Source organism: Dermacentor variabilis, unplaced genomic scaffold, assembly GCF_050947875.1.
Source record: "Dermacentor variabilis isolate Ectoservices unplaced genomic scaffold, ASM5094787v1 scaffold_24, whole genome shotgun sequence".
NCBI classification, from domain to species: Eukaryota; Metazoa; Arthropoda; class Arachnida; order Ixodida; family Ixodidae; genus Dermacentor; species Dermacentor variabilis.
This window is the reverse complement of record NW_027460412.1, coordinates 1,642,284-1,646,837: the sequence shown is the minus strand read 5'-3', so window position 1 is coordinate 1,646,837 and position 4,554 is coordinate 1,642,284.

Genomic DNA, 4,554 nt, shown 5'->3' with positions numbered 1-4,554 from the left:
AAATGGTGCTTTTGGCAGAACGCGCACGTGGATTTCTACCAAACGACGTGCTAAGCATGTCGATGCTGCTCTTTTTAGCACCCGCGCATAGATTTGTGCCAAAACGCGTTTTGAGCACGCACATGCATCTTTTGGTAGACGCGGACGTTGTTTTCTGCAAAACCACAAGATATGTATGCAAATGGTGCTTTTGGCAGAACGCGCACGTGGATTTCTACCAAACGACGTACGAAGCATGCCGATGCTGCTCTATTTAGCACCCGCGCATGGATTTGTGCCAAAACGCGTTTTGAGCATGCACATGTATCCTTTGGTAGACGCGGACGTTGTTTTCTGCAAAACCAGAAGATATGCATGCAAATGGTGCTTTCGGCAGAACGCGCACGTGGATTTCTACCAAACGACGTGCTAAGCATGCCGATGGTGCTCTTTTTAGCAACCGCGCATGCATTTGTGCCAAAACGCGTTTAAGCATGCACATGCATCTTTTGGTAGACACGGACGTTGTTTTCTGCAAAACCACAAGATATACATGCAAATGGTGCTTTTGGAAGAACGCGCACGTGGATTTCTACCAAACGACATGCTAAGCATGCCGATGCTGCTCTATTTAGCACCCGCGCATGGATTTGTGCCAAAACGCTTGTTAAGCATGCACATGCATCTTTTGGTAGACGCGGACGTTGTTTTCTGCAAAACCACAAAATATGCATGCAAATGGTGCTTTTGGCAGAACGCGCACGTGGATTTCTGCCAAACGTCGTGCTAAGCATGCCGATGCTGCTCTTATTAGCACCCTGCCTGGATTTGTGCCAAAACGCGTTTTAAGCATGCACATGCATCTTTTGATAGACGCGGACGTTGTTTTCTGCAAAACCACAAAATATGCATGCAAATGGTGCTTTTAGCAGAACGCGCACGTGGATTTCTACCAAACGACGTGCTAAGCATGCCGATGGAGCTCTTTTTAGCACCCGCGCATGGATTTGTGCCAAAACGCGTTTTAAGCATCCACATGCATCTTTTGATAGACGCGGACGTTGTTTTCTGCAAAACCACAATATATGCATGCAAATGGTGCTTTTGGCAGAACGCGCACGTGGATTTCTACCAAACGACGTCCTAAGCATGCCGATGCTGCTCTTTTTAGCACCCGTGCTCGGATTGGTGCCAAAACGCGTTTTCAGCATGCACATGCATCTTTTGGTAGACGCGGACGTTGTTTTCTGCAAAACCACAAGATATGCATGCAAATGGTGCGTTTGGCAGAACGGGCACGTGGATGTCTACCAAACGACGTGCTAAGCATGCCGATGCTGCTCTTTTTAGCACCCGCGACGGATTTGTGCCAAAACGCGTTTTAAGCATGCACATGCATCTTTTTGTAGACGTGGACGTTGTTTTCTGCAAAACCACAAGATATGCATGCAAATGGTGCTTTTGGCAGAACGCGCACGTGGATTTCTACCAAACGAACGCAGACTTAACAACTGGTCTATTGAAATTGCACATAATGCGAGCATAATGCACATAATGAGCATGCACCAGGCGCATGCTCAAGCGAGATCATAGCCGCGTGACCATGGAACACTCCCTCGCCAAGCCCCTATCTACAGTAAAAAATCAAGCTCTTCTTGAAAAAGAAAGAGCTTTTCAAGAAGAAACTGAGAGAAGGGCTTCGGGCATTGTTCTGAGGTGTAGCTTGTACCATGTGCTGTCAGTTCGTCTTTGTGCCATCGTAACAGCATTGCGTTGAACGTACAGTCCGATACAATATTGAGGAAGGAGTGAGGATAGATCATGCTTAAGTTTCAGATTTGTTCCTAATAAAACAAAACTAATATGGTAAATATTCTGAAGTTCTCATGCATCGCATTTGAAATTAAATTTCAACAGAAATTTGAGCAATATCAAGAGTGACCTCATAACATGGTCAAGTTGAAGGTGAGGGAGTAAAACAAATGCTACATTAGCCGGTGTCCAAGGGCTTCAGATTGATTATTTTTGTTTGCATCTCTCTCGCCAAAGTACTTGTCACTATCTAATGCTATTTTGTGCATTTATTACTGAATTTCATGAATGGAAAGCAGAAGAAGAGAGCAGCCAAAACTGCTGGTTCATTTTGCCCACGGGCCACAAAAAGCTGGCCAGTGGAGAGACAAGGATCCACTATTATTGTAATGGATCAGGCGAGGCAAGGAAAATGGAAGTTCATAGTGGCTGTCGGGAGAAAGTCAGCGGAGCTGTAGGTCTGGTAAGATATGTCTTTCATTTATTACTGTCACAAAGGACCGCACTCAGAGTCCGACACCTGAAGGCACCACCACAAAAGTCCGGTATCTAAGAAACCATTATAGTCATAAACCAGAAATTCAGCACTTGAGAATGAGTGAAAAGGAAAAGGCCAGCATAGCAGACGACCTAGAACGGGGTGTGCTCATGAAAACCATCCTAAAACGAATAAGAACATCTGTGGCATCCAGGCTGAGGCCAGTGCACTTGGCAGAGCGCTCAACCCTGCATAACATCAAACGGCAGTTTAACATTGCTGCTGCTAAACGTTGTCACACTAATGAGGCTCTCAGTATAGACACGTGGGTGCTTGTGATGAAAGAAAAGGGTGAAACGCTTTTCCGCCTTTACAAGGCACAAGGTGCAGTGGACCCAAGTGGTACATTTTCTTCAGCAGACTTTGCTCTTGTTCTGATGACAGAGCCTCAGAAGGAGCTACTAGAAGAATTGGGCCCTGCAGGGACTGTATGTCTTGACTCCACACATGGAACTAGAGGGTACCATTTTGAGCTGACCACTCTTCTGGTGCTAGATAAAGTAGGATCAGGTGTACCTATAGCTTATTTCATCTGGAACCGGAGGAACGAGCAAACTTTGACAGCATTCTTCAATTGTCTGGAGTCGGCCATGGCCAAAAAAGTGGCCGCTAAGACATTTATGTCTGATGATGCTTCGCAATTCTACAAAGCATGGTGCATGGTCATGGGTGCTCCAAAACAGAAACTTCTCTGTGCCTGGCATGTGGATAAGAATTGGCGTAAGAAGATACTCGAGTGTGTAGAGAAACAGCTAAGGCCAGATGTCTACCACAGTGTGCGGCTACTGTTAGTTTCGTGACGAAGAGGAATTTGAAGAGTATCCTAAAGAATTCCTTTCTAGTGAGGAAGAAAAACTGAGGGACTTCCTGAAGTACTTCAAAGACCGCTATGCAGTTAGGCCACAAGAGTGGGCCTATTGGTTTAGGACTAGAGCAGCTGTCAACACTAACACGCACTTTGAGAGCATGCACAGGATGTTAAAGCATACTATGCTGGACAGAAAACAAAATAAGCGTGTTGACAAACTAATTTCTGCCCTCATGGACCTGTCTTATCATTTTTAATGAAGAGGGCTATCCAGATGATGAAAGGGGGAAAGGGTAAGAAGCTGAGCCGAATTCAGAAGAACCACAGGTCTGGCAGTGAAGTGGCAGCTTGTGCCAGAATAAACGAAGATGGCACATCGACTGTGCCATCTCAGTCTAATAAAGGGCTCTCGTATAAAGTGTCAAAAGTGGGAGATGGTGCTTGCTGTCCTTTGAGCTGCAAGGAATGCGCACTGTGTGAGCATACTTACATGTGCACTTGCTATGACCATCTTATACGCTTTACATTGTGCAAGCACATTCACTGTGTGGTCATCGCTAATCCAACTAGCAGCGACGAGGACCACGAGAGCTCACCCGAAGAAGCATGTGAGGCAAGCCAGGCATTGCACATTGTGCAGAGTATAACAAAGCTGGAAGCAGCCAAAGCAGTGTCAAGCTGAGCCCTCTTAAGAGCAAAAATGGACTGAGTCACACAGGCGATATCAGATGGTGAAGTCTCTGAGGGTGTGGCTGAGAAGGCAAACAAGTTGTTTGAGCCAGTTTTCATGCTTGTTGAAAGTGACCGAGAAAGAAAGATGCCAGACCATCCAAATGAACCAGCCAACAAAAAAGCTGTGCACCAGTTAAGATTTTACTCAACAAGAAACCCTAGATTGTCACAGCCATCATCTAGCCTTTCAAGGCCCACTGAAGCTCAAAAGGAAGTCCTTAAACGACAGCTTAGGAACAGCAGCATAGAAACTGAAGAAATAACCACTTCAGCAGGGCACGCTTACTGGTAACAAGCCTCCAGTGCAGTTAGGAAGAGAGAAGTGGTGCAGTACTGTTGTGCTGTCATGACTTATTGAAGCAGGTTGAGGTGTGCAGCCATATGTCACAGCTGGATGGTACGTGTGTTAGAGCACGAGAGATGCCTCCATGCTTGTTGTATGAGCTGCTGCTAAGTGTTATGTGAAAATAGGTACAGACCCAGAAGTCATCTCTGTTATGTGGCTATGTGACAGCTGCTCGATGGTACGTGTGTTAGAGCACGAGAGGTGCCTCCATGCTTGTCATATGAGCCGCCGGTAAGTATGTCTGTACATAGATGTAAGGAAGTGCATTGGATGGCGTGTAGTGCTTCAGTGTGCTCCTACCTACCTTTTCTTTCTCTGTCTCCCCATTTCTTTTCTGCA